Here is a 17,298-nt window from a genome sequence, read left to right on the forward strand (position 1 = left end):
AGGATTTCGGCTGCCGGCAGGCAGCTCTGCCAAGCGACCTTGAGCCCTGCTGGGGCCGAAGGACTCTAACTAAAAGCCTGTTCCCTTGTTACAGTACAGCAAGCAAGAGACACTTTAGCCAGGTGGCCCAATTGCTCCATAAGAGAGATTATAGCAAAATGTGCCACATTGTCAGAAAGAGTTTAATATGAATATCCATGTGCGGTTAATAGAATTAATACTCCTTGTGCATCATTTGACTTCCTGTGGGAATGCAGTGTCCGTCATCACCTTGGATCTCCGTTGTACAGATTTATATAGCTGGAAAATGACCGAGACAGCACAATAAAGAGAAATAAAGTAAGGAAACAAAAGAATATGACAGCTGTTGTTAGAGATGATTCAATAGTTTGTCGACAGCAACTCTGTAGAAGCTGGAGAATGATAGCAAACATGCAATATTTGTTGCCAAGAAGGGGAAAATATTAAATGTCGTGCAAAAGAGAAGTTAGATGGAGATCATGCAGCAGACATAAGCCTTTCACCATGTCCTACAACGATGCTCTGCTCTGTCTGTGCTCCCTTCTTTCCATAACTCTCCATCTGTATGAAGGAAAAGACCAGGATCCAGGATCCAGTCCCAGGTTTTTGCTCCAGCCGTGCTGTTGGAACCAGCAGCAGTAAATGCCTGTTTTGCCTGCCTCGCTCCTCTCTCCCTCCCTCTCCTCCTTTGCTGCGCGCTACTCTGCTCTGCTGCAGTGGATGGTCCTCACGTTGCGCTCGCAACTCGTCTTAGTGGAGGAGATCTGAGCATCTCGTAGTCGTTTTGCCACCCTTCTTTGCCTTTTTAGCCGTTCCTTTTGCCAGCCCCTTACCTTTTCTCAGAAGGTTTGGATAAATGTGAGGCAAAAGTCATAGGATAGATGAGAGAGCTCAGGAAGTCTTTAATCCCGCATCTCATGCACTATGACTGTCTAATCTTCTGCTGTCTCCAGATGACAGAGAAGCTTGTGGTCCTAGATGCCTCCTGCTTTTAGACTGTGTGCCAGGTAAGTTGTTTCTCTGGCTTCATGTTCATTCATGTTCATCATGTGTTTGTTGTGGCAGGTTACAGAGAAGCTCCGTTTCCCCATTTCTCCCTGAAGGAGGCTGATATGTTGTCATGAGGAGATATTTTGGTGGAAGTTATGTACAAACACAAGTCCAACACAGGCTGTATGTAACATATGTGCACCTGTCTCCAGTTTTGTGCTTTTATAATAGACCACCTGAGCTTCTGTGCAAAAAAAAAATCCTGCAGCAACTTAAAACTGTTAGTTCAAAGACTGAGGCAGCTCTGTTTACCTCCTGGTGCTGTAAAATGGTTTGCACGTTCCACATGCAGCCATAAATGATGTGGACTGACGGTAGCTCCATAAATGTGTGTTTGAGTCCCTCACTGTGGTTTTTGGGGAGGGGAAGCAGTGGAAGAGGTAGTGTATATACAGAGTGCGGTGCAGCAGGGATGATAACAATGAGATTCTGTGACAGCGCTGTGAGGAGAGGGCACTGCCGTGGGTGTGTGAGCGTGTACATGTGGGTGTGGGGGCAGTTGTATGTGTCTAATGTAAAGTTTCAGCGGGCTGGGCTCTGTGTGGGCGGCTTTTGTGAATGAAGTGCTTTTAGTCTGAATGCATGTGCGTGCGTGTTTGTACTGTTGCGTGTGTGTTTCCCTTTCAACGCTATCGTTTGTCGCTGCTCCGCTCACTGTGGTTGTGCCCTCACACGTAAGGGCACGCGCTCTCTTTTGGGAAACACTCGTCCGCGGCGCAGCGCCGTCTCCTCATCAGGTATTGGGTGGCGTTCCGCTGTGGGTGGTGACTTGGTGACGAATTACAACCTGGGTTCCCAGGTTCTCACCTACTGGTGTAAATCAGCTGCTTGGTGGAGCGCAGAGCCACAGCAGCCAGTTAGAGGAGATGCTTTGGATGTTCACTGCTGCACTGCAGACAGACTCTCACACTGAATCTACTTAGAGACACGATGTTATTCAGCCACAGACAGCGTGGGCTCAGTAAAGAGGCTCTTTATCTATCACTTCACAGTATTTAAACAGATGGTTGTAATCCAAAGTGACATCCAGCAGGCTGTGTGGTGTTTTTGCAGATGCAGGTGGACCGATCCCCGGGGAATTATCACCCATTGTACAACTGTGCACATAATGCCACTATGCTAAGTAATTAAATGACATAATCTAAACGTGTGAACTATAAACACTAAATGCTTCTTCTGGCTCGTCTGCCATGCCCTCCCCCCGGGCAGTGCTCACTACTTGTACAGGATTTTCCTCACACATGCACTCTGTTGTATATTATTACTGTGTATAATGCTGCAAGCTGTGTGTGCATGTATCAGGACTCCTGCTGCATGTCACACTGAAGTGTCACTGTACTGTAGCTGTATGCATTCACCCTCAGCTCACCTGCTTGATTTTCAGCCTCTGCAGCTAAAACAGGAAAAAAAGCAACCAAGTGACTCAATGCATGGAACCAGTTTAAGTGTCAGGGAATTTCAGTCCATGTTCATGCCCCATAAATAACTGAGTTTCTTCATGGATCAGGAGAGTACTTGAGCACACATATGCAAAGCTTGAAGACTAATCCGAGTTTCCTTACTAACCATAATGTGTCTTTTTGCCATATTTATTAGACCAGAATAAAATGCAGCGGCAGAATTATAACAGTATCCAAATAAAAACACTGCTATTTGAATTTAACTTCATATTCTGTAAATAGAAATTGAACATGAACTCATTCTTAAACTCTTTAAACGAACGCAGTGACTACAGATAAGATTACTTTGTGGAATTATTTTAAACACTTAAGAAACTATCATCAGGTTTTATAGTCCACAGTACAAATTTTAAGAATGGAGCTTATAAAGCTACACTGTGGCCTGTGCAGCTATGAATTCAAACCTCAAGGAACACAATTAAGGCTTTGATTTTTATGTATGCCAAAAGCATTTATCCTCTTGGAGGACACAATCTGCTCTTACCTCTCATTTACTTAATGCGCTTTAATGTGCCTCCATGATTGGCACATGTGTTTAAACACGCACTTCCACTCATCACCTTCACAAACTCTTTTGCACAAAGCCTGAGCAATGAAACACAAGCTGCCAGCATCTTTGTGCATGTGAAGCAGTTTGCACTGATCTTTTGCTTTAGTATCAGAAGTGGATCCACCACCTGCCATGATGCCATCATTTACCCATATTTTGAAAGGTTCATGTATGTTAATAGCAACACCCATGTATAAACCAGCCTTATGCTCTGCTAAGCTGCTGGGCCATTACTTTCTTCAGTACCAATTTGTTTTCGTCAAGCACCAAACTTGAGAAATCGCGTTTGTACTATGTCACCTGGCTTACAATAACACAGAGTATAGTAGATTGTCTTGTCAGATAACTGCTCTGTGTGGCTTGTCCCTTTCAGCACCCTTAGAGGGAATTAGGATGAAGCAGGAATTAGACAGATACAGCTGTTAGCCCCACAAAAACCATTTTACTGCACAAAATGTTTTTTATTGTTATACAAAATAATAATGCTCTTTCCTGAGGATGATTGGCATGGCCTGTGTTCTTGCTATGTGTGTTTGGGCTGAGGTCTTTTTATCTTAGCTAGTTTGGCCATTTCACTTCTGTTTGATGCACCGTCTCAAAGCGCCTGCATGAATTAAGCAAACGTTTTCCAGAAGAAGCCAATAAAGAATGAAAAATGGACCAGTGCGTGTTATTTTACATGCAAAATGATAAGTGCAGTAAAGATTGCACAGATAGAAGCCTTCTGAGTGCTCTTGGCGGTTCGCGTCAGATACTCCCGACAGCAGTTGTGAATAATCAAACACTGAAAACAGTCGCCGGCTGTAAACAAATCAGAGGGAACGCGTGACAGCATGGAAGGATTCCTGCAGCCTATCATCTCTCTGTCTTGACATGTAGCTGTAGCAGTATGGAATATCACCATCAGCACATTGTAATGCTAATCATTTCCTTCTACTGTACTGCATATTAGGAAACTCCATAATGACTGTAACAAGGAGCATTTAATTTAATTGTGCAAAGGCCTGGCAGTCAGACGCTGTACAGGAAGCGAGGGAGCTTGAAATGATTATTCGCCTGCAAAGGTTGCAGACGGGTTTTGGAAAACACTGATGCTACAGTAGCAAATCAAGTTTGCAGTGCCCAGATTTCAAGGTTGGAGGTTGATTTTCACAGCTTAAGGAAAAATATTGTCACAGTCCAATAGTGACCAGTTACTGGAACGACAGAGAAGGAGAGGAGAAGTGGTTGCATACATTTAATGCGGTGCAGCCTCGGGGACTTTACTGCAAAGGAATGCATTCCTCTGAAGACTTCATTTGTTATGGATCATCATTTCAGCAGCTGACATGGATGAAAGCTGTGGCAGGGCTGTGCTTAGGATAGTCGCTGAGGATAATGCTCCGGATGAACGTGTGAACTGACGCACAGATTGTGGCCCGGCACCAACAATAAGTCACCAGTCAGTGCGGGGCATCCCACTTGCTGCAGATGATGAGCCGCTGATATGAGATGTGTCCTTTTTGTTGGTCGTGAATGTGTTTGCGTGAGGCGTGCTATCTAATGGGATAATGGCTTTGCTGGGATAATGGTTTTGACTCCAATCAGAGTCCAGCTGACTCCATCAGCGCTCTCATTTTGGAACACTTACCCAAAAACACACATACATAAGAACACACATACATAAGAACACAGGCTGGATGCTATTGAGGTTCTGAGCAGCCGCCTCTTCAGAGGAGGTTTCTCTCCCAACAGAGAATCTTGAACTGAGCCCAAAAACAAAAATAAGAGAAGAAGAAAGCCTTCTGTTCTTCTTCTGCCTTGGCATCTCTCCCCCCTTCTCCTTCTCTGTGTGTCTGTCACTCACCAGCGCTCTCAGTCCACTATAGCTCTGCTTTTATCTCTCTCTCTCTCTCTCTCTCTGTGTCCCTGGGCAGTCAATAGGTTGCACTGCATCCTGAGTCCGTGCCAGAGCTCAGCCTCTGAGCCACAGGTAAAGCATTAAAGCCAAATGACTCATGCACTGAAACAGAACAAGCTCTTTGCTACTTGAAAGCACTGCTTGGGCTTGCTTCTTAAAAGTTTCACCTGAATAAGCTGCTCCAACTGCGATGCTTTCTCCCTTTAGCTGCACCGACAGTTAGCTGACACACCTTTGTGCCTCAAAGTCAAAGGATGAGGTAGCACAAAGGGCACTCTGTGTGTGTGTGTGTGTGTGTGTGTGCGTGCGTGCGTGCGTGCGTGCGTGCATGTGTGCGTGTGTGCGTGCGTGTGTGTGTGCGTGTGTGTGTGTGTACACAGAAACATGAATTACAGTTTTTGTTTTCTTTGTTTTTTTAGAATTATTAGGTGGAAAATAAAAAGGACATACTGTTTATTGTTATTACCATTAACACGACGTCCTGAGATGGATCACTCTGATAATGCGTTCGCTTGTTGTTCTGCTAAACTCAATAAATGTGCCCTGTAAGTACATCGACCTGACTACTGTACTCAGAGTTTAAATAGGCAATTTGGGCAATACACAAGTGCAATACACGGAGAGTATTAAGCTGATTATTGCACAGAACTCGTTACACTTGGCTTCCTACCTTTCTAGCTAATTAGAAAAGAACGTGAATAACCAGTTTATGTAAAATTATTTTAAATCCACACTAATGCACAGTCATGCCAGCGCCTTCACTTTGTAGCTCTGGTTTAGCTAAGATTTGGATCTTTGCTCTTTCATTCATATATTTCCATCATACATTATGGGTGAGGTTGGGTTATATTTAGGCAGCCTTGGGGCTATTTGGTACTTGGACAGAGTAACTGCTCTTTTAATATTAGTAAAGCACCTTAAATGCAGTTTAATGTAGTATTTCATCATCACATTGTCATCGATTGGGGAGACTTCATTGCCATGGCAACGATAATAACCAGCATCAGCGCAAAGCTGAGAAATTAACAACTATGTGACGTTTTATTGACTCATCCATCCACCTGGGCTCCCTCTGGTTACACCGCACAGAACAGAGTGATTATTACTCCGGTGAATATTAAAATATGTCATTTTTGGGAATTTGCCAGAATGACTAATGCTCTTCTTCATGTGAGAACAGTTTTGATATTTCAGAGCCACTTCTGCGTTATCCTCTTGTCCCCCTACTGTCCTGGAGATGTGTCATCCAGTGCAAAAACATTCGTTTGAAGCAAAAAAGTTCACTTTGAAATTACAGACGAGTGTCCAGCATGTTCCTAAAACATAGAAAATGTGATTAATTGGGGAAATGCCCACAGAATAATTCAAAAACAATAAAACTGTGTATAACAGGCTGTCTGTTAGAGTTGAATGCTACACAGTCAGTGTCACTGTATTACTGTGTGCTGCACAGGCTGCTTTCTCCATGCTAAACATCATGCACTTATGAGTGTGAAATATCCGCCACCTAAAGTGTGTCAAATACAGTAATGATGCAAGAGCACCATCCAGCTCGTTTCTTCGCTAAAGTTTAAATTGCCGTGTTTGTTTGACACTGCAACGCAGGGCCTTGCTCCCTTAGTTGCCATGGAGACACCATTAGGCAGTGGTGCCGCAACGATTTTTGTATTTCTTTGCATAACCCCATGCCAAACCGTGCTGCTTCTCGGGGACTCGCCCGTGCCAACTGCGTGCGTGGGTGGATAGATGGGTGCATGTGCATGTTTTTGTGACTGAGAGCGAGTGGGAGAGAAAAGAAGAAAGAGATCAAAACAAGGTGGGAGGGATTGAGAAAATTAACACAAAAAAAGGGGCGAAAGAGTGACAAGGAGAGAAATGAATGATGGAGTGCACTGGAAACGCACCCACGCACGTGCACTGGCATATACGTGCTGATCAGACACACATTAGCTGTGCACATACGCCCCCCAGCAGCCATGACTGGAGTACACGCGTGCGAGTGAGCACGGTGACTGTGTGGGTGGAGGGATGCCGCAACAGTGCATCTTATTTTGCCTTCAGTTTGATCCCTGCAGCCCCCTCACGGGAGCTTCTCACTGCGTTACTTCAAGCCGGTTTACATGGTATGATGCCAAATGCAAACTCGCTTCCAATTTTGTCGCGGATGAGAAGCTGATAATGACTCCAGTGGTTTTCAGATTCCTGAAAAGTGTAACGACTTGTTTTATGAGAGGAATAGCTACATATTGATGTATGGCACAGTGCAGCATAAAAAGGGCTCATTCAGTTACTCATGAGTAGGAAATGACTTATCTTCATAGGCTTAAACTAGTCGCTTAAGACTATTTCCCTTAATGCAAATAATTATTGGAGAGGAGCTTTTTTTTTTCTTTTTCACAAACTGCAGCTGTTTCCTGACATTCATTACTGAAAGACAGATCAGCTTGATTTCCTCTTTTGCTACAAGTCTGAAGGGAGAATGACTGAAGAGAGATGTGTTAATATTTTAACACATCGCATCTGATTATGTTTCTGCAGGACAAATAAATCTGGCTTACCAGGTTTGCACGTTGTCTGAAGAGACTTTCAATATTTTTAATATGTGCACAGTGAAATCTTCTGTGTTGCATTGTCTTGCATGCATTGTTGCTTTTGGTCAGCAGATGACACTGTTGGACACTTTTCATAGTTAATTTAAATGAAGACACTGTAAATGTGGCACGGTGCTGTGGTGGTTAACACTGGAAGGTCTTGGGTTTGAATCTATGAGCTTGGGTGAGGTCTTTAAGTGTGGGGTTTGCGTTCGCTCCCCGTGCCTGCATAGGTTTTCTCTGGACACTCCAGCTACCTCCCACAATCCAAAGACATGCATGTTGGGTTGTCTGGTCATTTTAAATCGGCCATAATAGGGTGTGAATGTGAGTGGCTGGCTGACCTCCGCGTTGGCCCTGCAGTAGATTTAGTTTAGTGTTTTTGTTTTTGCCTTTTCAGTTTGGACTCAGTGGCTCGATGGTGTAGTGGTTAACACATTAGCCAGCACATGAAAGGTCTGTCATAAAAACCCAGCCTCAGGGGACACAAGCACAGACAAATAGGAGGGTTGTGAGAAGAACAACATTCGGCGTAAAATCTGTGCCAAATTATACATGTTCATCCATCTGCTGTGGTAACCCTTTGGGAAATAAGGGAGCAGCCAAGAGTTAATTTTAATGGTTTAATTTCCCTTTCCTTTTATTAGTTTTAGCATTAGTTCAGCTACTTTCATTATTGTTGTAATAAACGTGGGTGGTATTGATTAGCAGCAGATTTAAGTTCTGAAGAGAAAATAATAATACACATTAGTCACATTAGTTCTGCTGGTTGTGTAGAAATAAAAATATACCGAACTGACTAAAACTGAAGACATTTCCCTTAATTTTTTATATATACATTTGTTTATTGTATTTTGATTTGTCACAAGATCAACATTGTAGTGTGTGATTCCACCATGTGATTTAATGTAGAGATGGAGATTTAGAGTACACACAGAACTGTCTTTTGAGATCGTTCATAGCTGTGGCGCTTTGGTAGATGCATATGAAAATAGACGAGCTGGTTTTCTCTCTGTAGTCTATAAGTGCAGGACGACAGAGTCCCTTGATGGCACAGTACTTGTTCCAGAAGATTGCAGCAGCAAAAATTGGAAATGATTAGGCTTTCTGCCAAACACTTTAGACATACCTGTTATTGTGTTTGCGTTGGACTGACGCACTTCCAGTATATCAGTACATGGCTCCTTTTAAAAACAAACCAAGTAATGAGAGGGGATGGAGTCCGTGGTATAATTCACAAAAACACACCTTAAACCTGATAACGTGTAAGCTGGTGAAGGTATGTTGTTGTTCTAATCGAGACGATCTTCATTTGATCTGTGAAATACTCAGAAGCTGGACGAAGAAGAAGGACAGCTGACTATTGTAAGACATAATGTTAAGTACAACATTTTTAATAGCCTATAATATTTATTTACAGTCCTCCTCTCCTATAAGCCTTTCTGAACTACAATATTTTCTAGTAGACCCCATTCCTAAAAGACAAGTTCAAAAACGTCTTACCATTAATTAATACTACGATTTTATATATGATCAATTTCTCTCTATTAAAAGGATACATACCACAGGCTTTCAGGGGATTGTAATGGCGCGATATGGCAGCCTCGCCTCTGTCAGTCTGCCCCAGGGCAGCTGTGGCTACAACCGTAGCTTGCCTCCACCAGTGTATGAATGTGAGCGTGAATGAATAATGGCATTGTAAAGCGCTTTGGGTGCCTTGAAAAGCGCTATATAAATCCAATCCATTATTATTATTATTATTATTATTATTATTAAAAAGACTTACTTGACCCAGCTGTCTTAGCTAATTATAGGCCAATCTCCAACCTTCCTTTCATATCAAACATCCTTGAAAGAGTAGTTGTCAAACAGCTAACAGATCATCTGCAGAGGAATGGCTTATTTGAAGAGTTTCAGTCAGGTTTCAGAGCTCATCACAGCACAGAAACAGCTTTAGTGAAGGTTACAAATGATCTTCTTATGGCCTCTGACAGTGGACTCATCTCTGTGCTTGTCCTGCTAGACCTCAGTGCAGAATTGGATACTGCTTATCATAAAATTTTAATATATTTAATAGAGTATACTGGTGCTATTAAAGGAAATATGCTAGAATGGTTTGAATTGTGTCTATATGATAGATTCCAATTTGTCTTCTTTGGACATTGAAGTTGGGGATGGAGTTCCACAGGGCTCTGTGCTGGGTCCAGTACTTTTTACATTACACAGTGTTCCCTTAGACAGTATTATTAGAAAGCGCTGCATACATTTTCACTGCTATGCAGATGATACACCGCTTTATGTATCCAATGAAGCCAGATGACACTAATCAATTAGTTAAAGTGTAGGCATGTCTACATACATAAAGACTTGGATTACATCTAATTTTCTGCTTCTAAATTCAGATAAAACTACACAGCCCTAAACATCTTAATAACATGGTATCTAACCAAACACTTATTCTGGATGGTGTTACCTTGGATTCCAGGAACGCTGTGAGGAATCTCTGAGTCATTTTTCACCAGGATATGTCCTTCAAATATGCAGGACTGCTATCTTTCATCTGCACAATATCTCTAAAATTAGAAACATTTTGTCCCAGAGTGATGCCAAAAATATTAGTTCATGCATTTATAACTTCTAGACTGGATGTCATGGTCCTGGGTCTTTAATCTATTGTTGCGAGTTTATGGACTTTTAGTTTGCTTCTTAGTTTGCATATTGTTAACTTTTTCATCTTCATCTTCTTTCCGTAGTGGATTTAATCTTTAATCCTTATTGTTTTTTGTTTTGGAGTTTATTTTTTCTTTGTGTCAGTTCTCCTGTTGTGTAGTTCAGTCTTTTATCTGGATTTCCCTATTTAGTTACTGCTTATCACCTTTTTTTATTTTGGTAGTCATTTGTCAGTTGCGTTTTGCATTTAGTTTTACTTTCTCTCATGTTGACTTTGATTATTGTCACCTGTGTTTCATTACCCAGTTGTGTCTACTTTCCTTAATTGCCCTCTTGTGTATATATAGCAGTGTCTTCCCATCTGTATTTGTCTGTGTTTGTTGCTCTTCGTGGTGTGACCCCTTCCATTTTATTTTAATGCATCTTAAAGGGAATGCAGTTGGTGCAGACTACTGTGGGACTTCATGTAATGCACTGACCATTGCTTCTATTCACCTCATTTCACCCCCCATACAGTGTTTACTGCATATACCACTGCAGCATGTCATTAAATATTTGTCTTCTCTCTCCCCTAGTATATGCTTTGTCCCGTCTCCCTATGCTCTCTTTTGCTTTTCTTTCATTGCATCTGCAACGACAAAACGCGGTGCATCATCAGGACTTCAGGACTTCATGTCTGAGCACTACAGGTATCTTTTACTATCAGTGTGCCGGGTTACATTTGTTGATCCAAGTCATGATCTTTTCCTAAATATAGCAAAGTCCAGTTGGTTAGCTGTAGACTTGGTGTCTAAAGACCAACCAGGGAGAAGAAGTAAACTTAAACATGTAACTGATGGCAAAAACGATGCTTTCACTCAGGACACAAACTGCTGTCTCATAACATTGTACAATTACTGCACAAGCATTGAGTGTATTTTTATGCCTTGATCTTCCTCATTTGGTAAGGCCAACTGTCAAAATTGGTCGTGCATAAGAACTGAAATTGGCTTTTAAATTTATAGCAGCCTTCATGATGGACTACTGTGCCTTTGAAGCTGCTGCTCTTTTATTGCTATCAGTCTTTTTCTGTGTGTTGAATTGAGACACTAAGCTCTGGCAACCATTTCAGTATGAACTCTGATTTGAGGACCCATTGTGCTCCCTATAGACAGGCAGCCAGGGGAGATTCTGTAGGTCAAAGGTGAGACTGCACACTCATGGAGAAAATGAAGTCATCATAGCTAGGATTTGAGAATTAAAGAGACAGAGAGCAGCAAAGGAAGTGTGAGTGTTTTCATCTGTCGAGATAACAAAGGGCCTGGTCAGGGGTGTCTTCCAGGTTAAAGTCCACTGACTGAAACGTGGAAAGTTTTATATTTCCAGCTGTGAACGCTGTAATGCAGAGAGCATTTTTACACTAACCGTACTGATAGCTAAACCAAACCAAATCCAGCATTTTTCATCATACATTTGCTTAACTAGCTTAGATTGATAACTAATCATAAGGCAAAGAACCCAAAAGATGCAAGTGTGTCTATCTTCGAACGCAGGGACATTCAGGGGCAAAGTAAGCAGCTTACAGTATGCCAACATTGACTTTAATGAACAAATGAAACCGGTCATCATCCAAAATAGTTTGTGAACACTGACCCTGTGGAGCTAGACTGTCCCCAGGAGACTGGTAGCAGTACCTTTTCTGCTTGTCCTCTGTCTAGAGGACTTTTTTTTATTCCTCATTTACTTTGTACATGTTTTTTCTTATCTGCCCACGTCCACAAAGCTCTGCACATATTCTTCCTCTGTGTCCTGAGTATCTCTTCCCCCTCAGTGAGTTTTTCAGCAGCATAAGCAAAGCTTTTTTGGTTTTGTTTTTTTCCTGGGAAATTATTTTCTCCTGTAAATCCTTTCTGAAAGTCTCCCTCTGACTTTTGGCCAAGAAAGGACTTAATGCAAGTGTGCAGTTTTGATACAACAGACATCAAATCGCACAAACCAAACATCCAGATCTCTTCAAAGGTAATTCAGTGTTCTCTCAGAAGCCCTGCTCGTGTCGCTCTCTGTCCATGCCTTCACAAACTTTACATTAACACACAGATGGTGCATCTAAGACCAGCTAAGGGCTGTATGAAGTGCCACATTGTGATCTAGCCTGTTTGTTAATGAGCAAACGATTGCTGCTGTCACATCACTAAGCTATGTGATAAACTGAATAATTAGGTGGTTATAATATGTGCAAATCAACTGTTTGAAATTCCAACAAATAATAAAGTTGATTTAAGTTTGTGTGATGTTGTCATGACCACGCAAAAGGGGATGCAGAGTTACACAGTTCACTTTGCAGTCTGCATGCAGCAGGTTTGATGTTGTCTGCAGATGTATTAGAATCACATTGCAATTCATTAGGTACGCCTGTTTAACTGTTTCTTAATCCCATGGCATCAACAGTGCACTGAGGCATATAGACGTGGTCAAGACTGATCACAGAGGTCAGAGGAGATGGATCAGACTGGAATCTGATAGGAAACCAACAGTAATCCCAGTAATCAATTGTTATAACCAAAGCATGCAGAAGAACATCTCTGAATGCGCATCGTGTCAAACCGTGAAGATGATGGGCTGCAGCAACAGAAAACCAAACCGGCCGTCGCTCCTGTCAGCTAAGAACAGGAAACAGAGGCTACAAATCACAGAGGCTCACCAGAAGGTGACAACAGGAGCCTGGAAAATCACTGCCTTGTCTGATGAGTCTTGACATTGAGATGGTAGGGTTAGAATTTGGTGTAAACAACGTGAAAGCATGGATTCATTCTGCCTTGTACCAACGGTTCAGGCTGCTGGTGGTTTAGTGTGTGGGTGGGGAATAGTTTCTTGGCACATTTTGGGCTACTTGGTACCAGCTGCACACACAGCACACCTGAGTGTTGCTGATCATGCTTATCTCTTCATGACCACAGTGTACCATCTTCTGATGGCTGCTTCGAGCAGGAGTGCACTGTACTCAAACAGCCTCCACAGTTACCAGATCTTAGAGGCACCTTTGAGATGTGGTGGAACGGGATATCTCATCATGAATGCAGCTGAAATCTCTGCACCAACCGTGTGATGCTGTCATGTCAGCATGGACCAAAATGTCTGAGGAATGTTTCCAGCTCCTTGTTGAATCTGTGCTTTGAAGAATTAGGCTCTGAAGGCCAAAGAGGGCATACGCAGTATTAGCAGCATTGGTGCTCACTGACACAAAGTGCACTTACATCAGCGCAACGATATGATTGGTTTATATGTTTCCTAGTTTAATAGATATAAATTCTATGACCTCATTAGACAGTTTCCCAAAGAGTTTATGGTTTCTAGTTGTTATCTAGAACATACGGATCTTTTCATAAGTTTTAGAATCAATGATGAGTGAAATAAAATGGTCTAAAATAAAGTCTCTATACCATGCAATCTACAGTCAGTTCATATACTTGCTATTCGGGGTTCTTGGAGAGGTTTCTCTCTCACTTATAACACCTCTGACCATTTCAGCATAAAGTGACAGATCTGAAGGTACCTGAAGAGATTAGAACAGGCCAGATCATATTTCTTCCATAAAGTGTCAAAGCTGGAAAAGTGGTCAGCATCACAGAGGGCTGTGAAATACCTCAGACCCAGTCTTCTCCATTGTGAAAAGGTCAAATCCACTATGGAAGGTGGAAAGAGAGTCCAGAGAGAAAACTGCAAGATATTTAAAGTAAAGGCAAAATTGAATCTAAATTCTAAGAGTAGCAAGGACAATTGGGTTAGAGGAATGGCAGGACAGTCCTAATGGATGAGATGACTATACCAAGGCAGGAAGAGTAGATAAATGACATGGCCGAGGCTCTGAAAATGCCCCGGTCTGTCTCAGGAGTATTAAACCAGAATGAAGCCCAGTAATAATAGATAAATACATAATAAATAAATTTAGGAAGGCATTCTACATCCTGAGGGCACTGGAGAAAGACTTTGCTCACTTTCAGCATTTTACCTGAGAAAATGAAGCTAAAATAGCTCGTTCTTTTTCTCCAAACCTAACACGTGTTTAATGGGCACTTTTTTACAGTAATGGCTACATTAAGGCATTACGCTTTGCACCGGTCCAACACGGGTTAGCTCTGTGGAGGAGGCAGCATTAATCCTACCAAGAAAAGAGAAGTGTGCCCTGTGACTCTGAAGTTTCCAGCATTGGGCACCTGTAAGCCTACATTCAAGACTTGATGTTTTCTCAGAGTTAAAGTGAGTTGAAATGCTGCATCTTTACTGTACCTTTGGCTTCTGGACAGCAATCTCAATTCACCAGGTCCAAGTTATCGTTGGATGCGCCTCCAGGTCTTTGGGCGGCTGCTGATGTTTCACGTTTTCTACAAATATCTAAAAACAAAAAGGAAAAACGGACTTGTGTCGAATGAGGAGTCGGCCACATTCGATGGAGCTGGGCTGAGCTAAATTACTTTGTAGTTATAGTAATTATTAGCTTTTCATAAGTAATAAGATTTAAGTAAAAAGCCAAACACTTGCAGTAGCTGAACTTTTCATTTCCAGTCAATGGTCCAGTAAGTCCTTTCCAGCCCTTTGGAGAGCTTTTTCCTCTGGACTAGAAATGATTTGGTGAAACACGAAGATAACTGGAGCAGAAATGAGATACATGTAGACTGATGGTGTGGCTCCTTATAATGGATTGTGTGCATGGGTGCAGATGCAGCAGAAAGTTCATTTCCAACAGGAGCACACATATCAACAGGCGGGATGATTTTACCCCACCTGGGGTGTTCAAAATATGTCTTTTAGTCCTTTTCAATGAATGAGATGTTGAAAAACATCCACAAGCCACATTTCTAAACCCTGACCAAGACTGCCCACTGTCACCGTTTGTTTTCCTCACATTAGAGAGAAGGTTGTTGATAATTGTCCCGACAAAGTGACCAAATGTGCTGCCACGAGCTACAGTAGTGCAGAATATATGAGTCACTTTAGTGCCATCTATTTCAGCTGCTCCTGGCCTTCACAGTCAGTCATCACAAGAATGCAATTACACCCACTCCCCCAAAGCTCCTATTAATAGCTGCAGATAAATCATCAATGTGACATGCCCATAACATACCAAATTCTAATCAGGTGATTATGGCGTGAGCGCGGTTCCAAACCTAATGCGTTCGACAATACAGATGAGCAATGATGGCAATGACCCGAACAAATCAAATCTGATTTCCAAAAAAAAAAGTGGTACCGAGCCTTTGAACACAAACAGTTTTCACATTTACACCTTCTCCACGTGGGCTCTGTAGTAACGTGACACCTCTGGGATGATCCGGTGGCAATCTAACACCTTCATTTCCAGGTCGGTGTGAGCTGAGCAAAACACATCGACAACCACCACCCCCTCAACCCTCTGACCCACCCCCTCCTCCTCCTCACAGCTGATCTGTAGAGGATGGAGCCAGAGACCTGCTGACTAGTAAGAGGCAGGGTCATTAGGCCAGGTGGTGCTGCTGTGATACCTGCTGTGCAGCACATGTCTGGCATTAACACCTACAGACATGACTATAGATAAGCACAACTCGGATCATTAATCATTGTTCCAGTAAACTGCAATCAGGTCTTCACCTGTTGTGCCGTGGAAGGCTCTCCTCTCCAGGCTGGTATTAGCCAGAAGGATAGACTTGTCACAAATAAGTGTTCACTTCAAATATAAAGATTCAAACAGAGATGAACAAATGTCACAAAACATAAAAGCTTTTTTCAGTGTGTAATTTAACCATCTGTCTTATTACTTATTACTGATCAAACACACACATCCACAAATGTGCAATAACACTAATGTGCAATAATCTTTTCTGGCATCGTTGTATTTTTACTCAGTTGTATATAGCATTTGTATTCTATTTTTATCTTATTGTATATTTTATTCTATTTTATTCTACTGTATATAGTATTTTATTCTATTCTGTACAGTTGTGTACTGTATTTATTCTTATTTTATTTTATTCTAATTTTTGCTTCATAACTTTTGCACTGTCCACTTCCTGCTGTGACAAAACAAATTTCCCACGTGTGGGACTAATAAAGGTCATCTTATCTTATCTTATCTTATTAACTACTGATATCGAGCCCCGGCTGTATGTCACAGCATGTTATTATTGTTAATACTGTATGTGGTAAGATCAAAGTCTATTTTAAAAATGGCAGTTATTATAAACTGTAAGAAGTTTGAAAGCTGAATAATGCCAGCTTAGTTTTATGTGCCACCTGTTAGGTGTAGTGTACAGCTTGGTGGGTTTTTGTAAGCCGATGTTGCTCTTGTCACTCGTGGCACTTTATTCTGGAAAGCAGCCATGTGAGAATGCAGTTGGATAAATCTATAAAGAGCAGGAAACCTCAGAGCCACAGCAGCAGAACCTGCAGAGCAGACGTACTGAAGCAGGAACTTGTTTTCAGTACAGTCAGAAGGAGTATTTCCATTAAATTCAAATTCTGCAATTTTAATGTTGAAGAAAGATATAGTGAGTTGAAGATGCTGAGGATATCAGACAGCCCGGGCCCCGTGTAATCGCTGGATTTGACCCGTGTTTGGGTTTCCCGATGCTCTGTCTCCTGAGTTCCAGTCTGGCTGTTGCATGTTGCGAGAAATGATGAACTCATTTGATCCAGATCCACTGGATAAATGAGACAACTGTTGGTGTCATCTAAGAGTTGTTAGACAAAGACAGCTCTCGATTTGCTTGCCAAAGTGTAAACCAGCTCTGTCAATGACAATGGGGAAGCTGTGTCAGCGTCCTGAACTGTCTGAGTGATTTCAGGGAACAGATGCACTGTACAGATGGGCACTGGTCTTTTTTTTATTAGCAGGCATATGAAGCAAAGTCTCAATGTGCCCACTGGGCTTTAGAAAGCTTGCATTTAGGATATGATTCAGGCTGGCAATAAGGGCCTGTTTCATCTTATCTCTAATGTGCCAACATTGTTTTAGAACTTGTGTCAAATGAATTCAAAGGATAACGTCCACTGCTGCACATTAACATGAAGATTTCAAGAGCCTATAAAGGTCGATCTCTCACA

The 17,298-nt window shown here is 42.0% G+C and overlaps 1 protein-coding gene across 3 annotated transcripts in view; it reads left to right on the plus strand.

The window, feature by feature from the left end:
• The first annotated feature begins 772 nt into the window (after window positions 1-772).
• Window positions 773-17,298, plus strand: part of dlgap2a (discs, large (Drosophila) homolog-associated protein 2a) — a 134,432-nt gene continuing 117,906 nt past the window's right edge. For all 3 annotated transcript variants that reach the window (XM_063500184.1, XM_063500185.1, XM_063500186.1), the window contains exon 1: window positions 773-1,028. The gene's annotated coding sequence lies outside the window, so the exon portion shown is untranslated. The remainder of the gene's footprint in view (window positions 1,029-17,298) is intronic.

This window comes from Pelmatolapia mariae, linkage group LG16_19, assembly GCF_036321145.2.
Source record: "Pelmatolapia mariae isolate MD_Pm_ZW linkage group LG16_19, Pm_UMD_F_2, whole genome shotgun sequence".
Classification (NCBI taxonomy): domain Eukaryota; kingdom Metazoa; phylum Chordata; class Actinopteri; order Cichliformes; family Cichlidae; genus Pelmatolapia; species Pelmatolapia mariae.